We start from the raw sequence: 11222 nt of genomic DNA on the forward strand, positions 1-11222 counted from the left end.
AAGTAGGTTTGATTCGACTCGATGGTCTTAGCCTTTTTGGCGGTATCATCAATGTTATAGACTTGTTTGTCAAGAGAAAGCACATAAAGACCATTTTCTGAATATGCTTTACCATATAAAACATTATCGAAATAAAATGAACAACTATTGTTCTTAATTCGAAATTCAAAACCTTTGGCGTCCAACGCCGATAATGAAATAATGTTTTTGGTAACTCTAGGAACATGACAACAATTGTCAAGTTCTAAAATAATTACAATGACAAACTGAGAGTTCCAACGGAGACGGCAGACATTCTTGCTCCATTGCCGACCCGAAGCTCGACCTCTCCCTTCTCTAGCCTCCTATTTATCCTTAGTCCTTGAGCATTGGAACAAAGGTGTGAGCCACATCCGGTATCTAATACCCATGATGTTTTCCTAGCGAAGTTTAAGTTTATAAAAAAAATACCTGATGAAGAAGCAACGGTGCCGTTCTTCTTATCTTCCTTGAATTTGAGGCAGTCCCGTTTCCAATGTCTCTTCTTCTTGCAGTAGAAACATTCGGAATCGGATTTGGAAGAGGCTACCTTTTTGTCCTTGCTGCCCTTGGCAGTGTTTGACTTAGGCGGAAAATTTCTCTTTTTCCCTTTAAAGCTCTTCTTCTTGCCCGGACGTTTGAATGGCTTGCCCTTCCTCACCATGAGCATGTCATGCTTGCCCTCATCCTTAAGGGTTTGCTCGGCTTGCTTCAACATACCATGAAGCTCGGTGAGGGTTTTCTCCATGCTATGCATATTATAGTTCATCTTGAACTGATCATAGCCTTTGTGAAGCGAGTGGAGAATGATGTCAATTGCCATCTCGGTTGAATACCCAACATCAAGCCTTTCCATGTTCTCAAATAATCCAATCATTTTAAGAACATGCGGGCTTACCGGCTCTCCTTTCTTGAGCTTACTCTCAAGGATTTTCCTGTGGGTTTCGAACCTTTCAGTTCGGGCCTGCTCTTGAAACATATTATGAAGCTCAGAAATGACCTCAAAAGCCGTCTCCTTTTCAAAGGTCTTTTGAAGGTTCGGAGACATACTGGCCAACATGATGCATTTGACATCCCGATTGGCACTTTGCCATCGGTTAAGGGCAGCCTAAGTGACCTCCTCATTGGGAGCGTCGGGCATTCCCTCATCAAGCACGTATTCCTTTTGCTCTTGCATTAGTACAATGCGCAGATTTCTTTGCCAATTAAGAAAGTTTGGCCCGCTCAACTTCTCCTTGTCGAGAATTGAGCGTAAAGAGAATTGGTTGTTGTTTGAGTTACTTGCAGACATTGTTCTACAATTGAAAGAATTTGAAATGAAAAACCATTCATAAACCAATAAGTTTGAAATTTAAAAGCGTTCATGCACATTTTCAATCTTATTGAGCATTTTATCCACGCATTGATAAAATTTGTCCCTTTTGGGCGAGAATAAAATGATTCCGAGATCCCAAAGATCAAGAAATGGTTAAGCATGCTTTGGCTTGTCTTAACATTAAATATCTTAAGGTAAGAAATCCAATTGCTAATAGCTCTAAGCTACTCTCGGTTTGATAAAATGTCGCATCTAATGAATTCTTGACATTTTATCTCTTTTGCCACAACATCTAAGGACTCCTTACTGATATCGTTGAGCTTAACCAAGACAACTTGTATTCCTTACGTTCCTAGGGAAGTAGTGATGCCTCGCTTTGGCGTAGCCCATCACATACGCGCATTAGTTCGGTAAGTGTTGTTCTTGGAACGACAAATTTTAGCTCAATATTATTTAGGGACCTAGGGTTTTTATGTTGGTTGATTTAAGTGAAGTTAACTAATCGTCGCAACATATGAAATCCTAGACATGCATCTAACATTCATATATAACAATAATATATATAAAGCATAAATTGATGCATTTGGCAACTAGCATGACCCCTTGAAATCTTCAAATCTTCAAGGGTCTTCATCTTGGCTCGTCTTCATCGAAACGCCATCTTGAGACATCTTTGCCAAAATAAAATAACTAGCTACTACGACTAAGATTAATCTAAAGTACAAAAATACTTAACGGTTCGCAGACCGTATTTAGATTTACAAAAATACATAACGGAACGCAGTCCGTATTTTCTATCCTAGTCGAGTCCCACTAGTTGCCATTTTCTCAAAACCTGTTTTGATAACAATCTTTCATTCACCCATTCACTATTTGTGAATGGCCCATGCATATTACGAAATACATAGTTAAACACGCATAACTAGTAACTAACTTAGGTGGTTAATCCGATTAACGCGCCTAATTAAAACTAGTCAAAGTTATTTAATCCATTATTTCTAAAAGCAAAATTTGCTCACGTAATTAACTAAGCTCCCACTAAATTCCGCATCCATACTTAATCAATCCGATTAATTAAGTTGGCTTAACCCATAATTTGTCAAAATTTTGCAAAAACCGAAAAATCGAGGTTTTAACCTCATTAAAATAATTACATAAATATTTTAAAACCGGCAAAATTTTACAAAATACATAACTCAAAATTAAGCAAAATAGCCCACACAATTGCTTAGTGGGTCCGCACCATGGCTGCTAGGCAGCCCATGCCTTGTGCTATGGTGCGTGGTGCTAGCATGCAGCGCCCAACACAGCAAGCCACGCTGCTAGCACCAGCAGCCTACCTAGCATGCTACGCATGCTGGCTAGCATGTTGGCGCCTGCCAGCAAGTGGTGCGCTGGGCTAGCGTTTGCTGGCATGCTGGCCACCAGCATCCTCACGCAGCCCAACACCGCAGCCACCGCCCCACGCACACAGCACTTAGCATCCCTCGCCACACTGCCTTGCACACATGACGCTCAGCCCTTGCATGCACCATAGGTAGCCTACATGCGGGCTGCTGGCAGCCCGGCTAGCCTTGGTGATGCTTGCGGTTTTGCATCGTTTTGCGTGCAACTTACTCGGGATTTTAATCCCGATTTATGTGTGACATAAATTAATTCCAAATTTATTTTAAAATCAAATTGAGGAAAAATAAAATAAAATAAGTCTAACTTAATTAAATTTAATTTTAATGGTGCACAAGCCTAAATTATCCAAAATTTCCTTTGGAAAAATTTAGGTCTTCCTTTATGCTTAAAATTGAAAAGAGCTATGTCCATAATTAATTTAACCAATATGCAAATTAATAATGGATTTGACAAATGGGAGTTGGAAAATAAATTAATCATCTAATGATTAAATTTTCCAACTTTCATACTTGTGTAAAATACCAAGATTACATCTTCCAATATGAAGATTAATCAATTTTTACTCGCAAGCATTTGAACTTCAAGGATTTTAATCAACCAAAAATGAAAAAATCCAAACTTAGTTCAATCATGGAATTTGGGGTTAAAGTTCCAATCATTTAAACTTTTAAAGATTAGATCTTTAACATACTTAGGAACTTAAAATTACACATTCACATCAAACATTAACACATTAATGCAATTTATTTGCATAATTGTGAAAAATCAAGTTTGTGTGACAAATAGCATATCAACTCAAGCACTAATTAAAACTCCGTAATTATGCTTAAGGATATTTTAAATGACAGTAGATTAGGGATGCAATAATGCATTTAATCTAACCTTGTAATGCTTGCATTAATCAAGGCTTAATAAGATTTAAAATTTTTGTTTAAAAAACGAAAAAACCACAAAAACATGGGTTTCTGGTTCGAATTTGGCTTCTGGACAGCCCTTGAATGTCGATTCCACCCAAAAAACACTACTTTTGAGCAAAAATCTGGGTTCGACAGCCAAATCGAGAAAAATACGAGTTTTAAAATTAATTAAAACGAGCTTCTAATCTAATTAGAAAAGCAAAACCAGAAGGTAAATCTTCTTTAAAACACCTTAATTAATAAATAATTGCAATATTTAAAAGGAGCGCGACTCCGATACCGCTGTAGGGTTTCGTAGTGACCCTCACTACGCGAAAAGAAACCCCCCAAGACCCGCCCCCATAATTAATGCAACTAATACAAGCAAAACATAATTAAAACATAATTAAGAGAAAGGATAAGAATTATACCCTCGACGCGTGCTTCGCTCTTACACCGAGCTCTTACTTTAACCTCGATAATGCGAGGCCTCCAACGGGATCGTACCCTCGAACCCGACCCGATCGTCCTAAGCCTCGAAGGTTAGTCAAGGCCCGGACAAAATATAAACTTGGAGTTTTACGAATTTTAAGGTATACTCAATAATGGAGTTTCCTTTACTTTTCCACTCAAGTGTCGTCTTTCCCAAATACCCAAGCCTTGGTATTTATAGGGAAATGGACCCTTGATTTCCAATCTCCCACCAATGTGGGAGAGTTGGTAATTTTAACAATTTATTTAATTCTAAAATTAAATAAATAATTAAACCAATCACAACGCAACAAGTGGCGTAATTAGAGAGGGGTGAGTGAGGCCCAAGGTTTGGCGGGGGGGGGGGGACCATAGCCTTGCTCCCCAAGGCTTTGCCCAAGGCCTCCTCAAAAAACCGGCACCAAGGGTGCTGGGCTGGCAGCCAGCTAGCACGCCAGCTAGCGCTGCCATCCAGCACCAGCCAGCATCCCCGCATCACCCCAGCCAGCATATGCGTGCTGTGATGGACGATGCTCATGTTGTTGTTGCGTGCTAGTGCTGGGCGCTGCTAGCTGCTGGCACTGGCATGGCACTCACACTCGCACGCACTCGCACTCCCACGCCCTCGCACTCCCAGCATGCGTGCTGCTAGCGAGCCACGCATGCTGGGCATCGCCTCGCTAGCCACACGCACAAGAATGCGATGCTTGGTGTTGTGCTAGCGATGCTACTGCTGCCTAGTCATCCTCGCACACACACTTGCATAGCCATGCGCACAAGCATGCGATGCTTGGTGCTGCCATGCGAAAACACGCACGCATGCTGCTGCGATGCAAGGCATGCACACATGCCAGCACTCGGTGCTAGCGATAGTGCTGCCATGCTGGGCACGCACGCATGATAGTACCTAGTGCTAGTGATGCTGCGATGGTGGGCTGTGCGAAGGCTGCGATGGTGCGATAGCCCTAGGCATATGCACACGCACATACGCATAGGCCTAGCCATGCGATAGTGCTGTGCATGTGCGATGGGCTGCGATAGCACCTAGGGTGCGCCTAGCACACACATGGTGCGCCTAGGCTTGCGATGAGCTAGCCTAGCCTAGCACTTCACATGGCTAGGCCAATGTGATACTACGGCTATGCTCGTACTTGTTGCTTGTGATTTTGCGACGCTCGGTCTCGACGCCTTAGGCTCGATATCGGACGTCTGTGTTCGTAAAACTCCGACGACTCATTAAATCCTTCGGATTAATTCGTCGTCTCGAATCAGTTGTTTGATTGGGTTCGACCCGAAGGGTTCAGTTAAGATTAAACTGTAATATTAATTATACCTTAATATTACTGATCGGAAGCGGCCTCCACCTAGGAATTCCGATCACTTGACCTTACTGAAGAATTAGCTCTGTAATAATTCTGAACCCTCTATTAGAATAATACACTTGTTGGAAGGACACCATTCCTTCCAGCGTGTAATGTTGTCCATACGGCATGTATGGCTGTTGAGGCGCATACGGGGCCGCATGGAGCATCTGAGGACTAGAGTGGGCGGACATGCCGCCTGTCTGGTTTTCTCGATTTGATTGTGAATACCTCATTGAGGTATTCTTAAAGCTGTCTTGCAAGTTTGACGTTGAAGCCAACTCTGACAGTTGCATGTTCTTCTTTTGCTAGATTAACATCCGGGCATCAGAATAAGTTTTCTTTGAACCATCCGGTTGTACATGCCGGATGGCCTTCCTGTTCCCTGGCTCACGGAACCGGAGTTTGGCCAAATTTATCAAGGGCCTCCGCCCTTCCCTAGGTTAAGGGTAAGGAGTGGCCTCTTGGTTTTTGACCGGCTTATTCCTCCTAGAATGGGAGGGCTTCTTGGCAGAATGTTCCTTGGTGGAAAGAGCCGTCCATTTATCAATCAAATCCTTAATCTCCCCTTTGAAACTTGTTATGAGAGCCATGAGCTCGTTTCTGGTGATAGGTGGAGCCTTCGGCCACCTGGGGTTAACCAGTCGACTGGCGGACTGGTTCACTAGGGCTCGCCTATTCGTCATTCCGTTTCCTCCTTTCGATGGGACGGATGCGCCTAGTTCTTAGGGACCCGTCAGGGGCCGTGTGTGTATCGACTTCATAGTCGTCATCTGTATCCTAGTCTGTATAGACTTGGACGTCGGCCATAGGCTGTTTCTCATTAAGAGGCGGTACAGATTCTTGTGAAGCCATCTTAGAAGTACTCTCCCTACAGACGACGCCAAATATTTCAGGGTTTTTAGGATATCCTGCGGGAAAGTTACAACACCAAGACTTGTTTCGGGTGTTTTTAGAGTCCCTCGGGAGAGTTACAATACTGAGTACGCGCGCCTGACTTCTTGTACCTGCAAAACCACGAAACTCCGGTTGGGTGGAGTTCTGCCTCTGATGATCAAGTTAGTATGATTCCGAATGACTAAACGTGCGGAAAGTAAGTAGGTATTTCTCACTAATTCAGAGAGATTCCGCAATTAATATTGCTCGGGATTCGTGTTTGTATTTGTGAATCCTTTATAAATGAGGTTGTTTCCTCTATTTATAGCAGGTGAGAACCTGCTCCCCCATTGGGGGTACAATGCCACGTGGCATCCCATGATTGGATCCCTCTGGGCCTGAATGAGGGTGACACGTGTCGGTCCCTCATTGGTCCACGTGGCAGGGTTATTTTTACCCCAAACATTTGCCCCTAACAGGTGTGACGTGGCTTGCCACGTGGCACCTGTGACACTTGTCACCATGCGGGAAGGCAACGGTTCGCCTCCTTCCCTCCATTTTTTTTTAAATTTTGAAATTGTTGGAGGGGAGGGAAGGTGACGGTTCGCCTACTGAGATTTCCTATAAATAGGAACCTCCCTCCTCTTATTCCTCACTTGGCCAATATTTAGAGAGAAAATTCCTTGAGAGAAAAAGGGAGAGTTTCTGATCCCGGCTGCTCTTTCTTGCAAACAACCTTCAATTCCAATACATCCGGATACCGGTTGAGTGATCTCTTTTGCCTGCCTCACTAAGGTATCATTCTGACCTCGTCAGTTTCTTCATCTTGATTTCTGATAAAGCTGCAACCGGTCTTACGCCGTCTGGAGCTTCTTTAAGCAATCTCATGATGAATTGCATCCAATAAACCCTCAGTCGGTTTATGCCGTTTGGGGTATCTTCAAGCAATTTCATTGTGAATTGCATTAAATAGACCCTCAGCCGTTTTATACCGTTTAGGGTATCTTCAAGTAACTTCATGGTGAATTGCATCAATAGACCCTCAGCCGGTTTATACCGTCTGGGGTACATCAATAAAAATTTTCTTTTGAATTGCTTTGTTGTCCCCTCAGCCGGTCTCACACCGTCTGGGGTATATGTAAGCAATATCTTTCTACTAAACTGCTTCGCTGATACCTCAGCCGGTCTCATACCGTCTGGGGTATCTTTGAACGGCCTCTTGATTAATTGTTTTAACGGATGCGCAGCCGGTTCTTTACCGTCTGTGGTATTTCTGTATAATTTTCTTCATGAGTTGTTTATGATAATCCTCAGCCGGTATTGCACCGCCTGGGGGGTCTTTGGGCAACTTTTCCTAAAAACTCCAGACCAATTATTTTCTGTACAATTTTCAGTACAGCCACAGCCGGTTTCTTCCGCCTATGGTATCTTTGAGCAACATTGGTAAATAACTTGCTTTCTTTTGCCAATTTGCAGTTTGTTCAAAGTGATACCTTTTGGGGTATCTTCGGTGAACAATCACCAGCCTCTTTCGTTTTGTACTTCTTCCAACTACAAGGTATCGCCTCTGTTCCTTGTTTCTTGAAGTTTTTTAAGTTTTTCTGGCTGTATAAGTTGTTAGAATAATGGATTCACCCAACACACACACGGCACACCACGATTTAGAGGTCAGCCGGTCTCCTGGTACGGCTGAGTCTAGGACTGGGGGTGCCGCCTCTGGGTACTGGGACTCTCCTTGTTCATCTCCAAAACCGACCGTCTCTGTCTCTGTGCTGGACGCAATGGCTCAAACTAGCAAAACAACCGTTGATCCAAAGTATAGAGGGGAAACCTCTAAAGAATTACCGCCTGACTCTAATCAGGCTGAGATGACGAGGGGATCCCCGCATGATACCCCCAGCACTCCCAGTGATGGAATCCTGGGGTTAGATAAGGAAGGCGGCGAAGGCACTGCCTCTCTCTCTAGGGTTAAGAGAGGAGAACCTACAGGTACTGAGAACAGTGAGGAGACCGCCTTCTCATCAAACTCCGAGCAAGGCAGCAGGGACGGCTATCTTACGCCAGTCATAGATAGCAAGGAGGAGGAGAGACCCACATGGAATAATAAGGGTGATCCCTTCCTTATCGCCGTCTTTGCCAAAGACAGGGCCAGCATGGCCAGAAACTTAGGGAAGAAATGCAGCCTCTAGGAATAGATTGGAAAATTATCGTGCCGCCTAAGATGGGCACAATAATCTGGGAAGATAATCAGCCGAATGCAAACGAGTACTTCGGCTGCTATGAGGCGGCGTTTCTAGCCGGTCTTCGCTTCCCTCTACACAACACCATCAAGGCCATCCTTCGAGGGTATGGTCTGGGAATTTGGCAGTTAACCCCCAACTCTTGGGTTAACATCTTAGGCTATATTGCAGCCTGCGAGATGCAGAACATTAACCCAAGCTGGGAGGCCTTCGTCCATATGCACTATTTAAGTCGAAGCCTAGGCGGGTGGAGAGCCTGGTGTACGCTGACAACCTACCCCCAGTACCTGATGACCTTGGACAAACCGTCCAAGTGGTCAGACTGGAAGAACCGGTTCTATCTGGTTTCTGCTCCCACCAAAGAGGAAAACCGAGAGTATATAACCTACAACCGGAAGCCCGAACTTCTGGGCCACAAATGTAAAAAGCCTCGTGTCTTGGATAAGGACTATGAGAGAATAATAGAGGCGGGGTTTTTTGAACAACCCACAACTGCCCTCTCAACCGGAGAACTAATAAGTGTGCCCAAGAATTCGGTGCCAAAACACGAGTTCCTTCGAGATGAGACGTTTTTATCCGTCTGTAAGCTAAGCACCCAGTTTAAGAAACGTAGGTCGCAAGTGTTTCGGGGTTTTTTGATGTGTCCTTCGGGAGAGTTACAATTCCGAGAATGCCCTTCGCCGCCTGTACCAGCAAAACCACGAAGACTCCGGTTGGTTGGAGCTCCGCCTCCGACGATCAAGTCAGTAACGTACAGGAGGAAGATAGTGCGCAAAATAGTGAAAATACTTCTCGCGTAATGGGAGAATTCCGCAATTAATATAGCTCGGTTTTTGTGTAAGTCTTTGTGAATGTATTCAATGCCCCATTAATGAGGATTCTCCCACTATTTATAGTGGGGAGACTTGGTTCCCCATTTAGGGTTTCTAGGACACGTGTTAGCAGGGGATTAGAGCTCTGCTGACCAATGGCTGGGTGCCACGTGTCACTCAGCCATAGGGCCACGTGGCTGGGGTATTTTTACCCCAAACAGCAAGTGTCTGGTCCAATTATGCCGCGTGTATATATTATATGTTTTTCTTGCCCTTAATCACTATTTCTAACCAAACGGTTTCATTTCTACAGTGAGAGCTTTGGCAATGTTGCCCGCAGACAAGACACCGGCTAAGTCTGCCACCGACATCCGCAGAGAAAATGTGGAGAAGAAAAAAGTTGCCCAAGCGGCAAAAGATAAGGTACATACGCCTGCTTCCTAACTTCATATTTTGTAAACTTCTTGTCGGCTGACTTTTGTACTTGCTTTTTGGTTCAGGATGGGGGCAAGGCGCCTCGCTCCGTTACAAAGCTTATCCGACCTCGGCCGGGGGAGGATCCAGCCACCCAAAATAAGGAGAGGAAGACCTCCTCCCAGACATTACCCAGCCGGCTGACGGTTGGGGGGAAGTCTGTCAAAAACACAGATCTGGGGTTCGATATAACCCCCAGGCAGCCGGATGTTCCGGGGGCATCGAAGGGGGCTGCACCGCCTAGGGCGTCTGGTGTCTCTGTGCCGGCTGAGGGCAGTTATGACCCTCACCCAACCTCTCAAGGTACAATAGATCCTTTCAACCCTTCTTTGCTTGGCAAGCCCATGCGGGTCAAGTAGCACTCCCAGCTCCAGCCAGAAGACTCTTCTGGCAGCCGGCAGTGAATAGGAGGGAAGTATGTTGCTTTCTCACCATCTCATTTTGGTGCAGATCTCTCCCCTCGCTGGCCAGATGTACAGCAGTACGCCCGGGCCATGCTGAAGGCCGTCCCCAAGGAGGAGAAGAAGGCGATCCCAGGGATCAATACCTTCAATGATGACCGGGTCATGGTCAGCCTAGCTGAGGTATGGATTTTTTTTCAACTGAATATTTCCAAGGTATTATGCCGTTTGACCCTTTTAACACCGTTTGGGTCTTTGTAGTCCATGCTTCGCGTGGAGGGGCTCAAGAAGGCCTACGCCCGCAAGCAAGAGGAGGTAAGACGAGCTAAACGGGATGCTTCTGATGCTCATAACGTTGCCCAATATTCCATGATCGTGCATGAATTAGAAACTAAAAGCATAATCATGAAACAGGCAGACTCCATCAAAACGCTCCAAAAGTCCCTCAACGAGGCTCAAACCAAGCTCCACAACCTTCAAATAGAGAAGGAAAATGTAGAAGAGGAGGTGAAGAAGATGTCTGATTCTCTCAAACTCTTGGAACTAACCAGGAAGGAGAATAATTCGTTGCTGACTGAAAACATCCGCCTGAAGAAGGAGGCGGCTTCAGCCAGTCAGAACTTCCAAACCACCTTGGAAGCAGAACAGAGTCGGCTCATTGAAGAGAATGAGCAAGATTGTGCCAACCGTATGCATATGGCTTGGTCCCTGGTACATCCGGACACGGACTATGCCGTCTGGGAGCTCGCCTACAATTACGCCGATCTTGCCATTGAAGCCCAAGAGACGAAGCAGCCGGCTCCGAAGCCGTATGAGGAGTGGGTCAAGAAGCAGATCGAAGCTATACAGGCGAAGATCGGCTCGGACGGAGGGGAGGAGCCCCAAGTTGAGGATCAAGGAGAGATCGCCCCCCTTCTTGTTTCGGAGGCCGCCTCCAAGGACCCGGCTCAA

Source organism: Chenopodium quinoa, unplaced genomic scaffold, assembly GCF_001683475.1.
Source record: "Chenopodium quinoa cultivar QQ74 unplaced genomic scaffold, ASM168347v1, whole genome shotgun sequence".
NCBI lineage: Eukaryota > Viridiplantae > Streptophyta > Magnoliopsida > Caryophyllales > Amaranthaceae > Chenopodium > Chenopodium quinoa.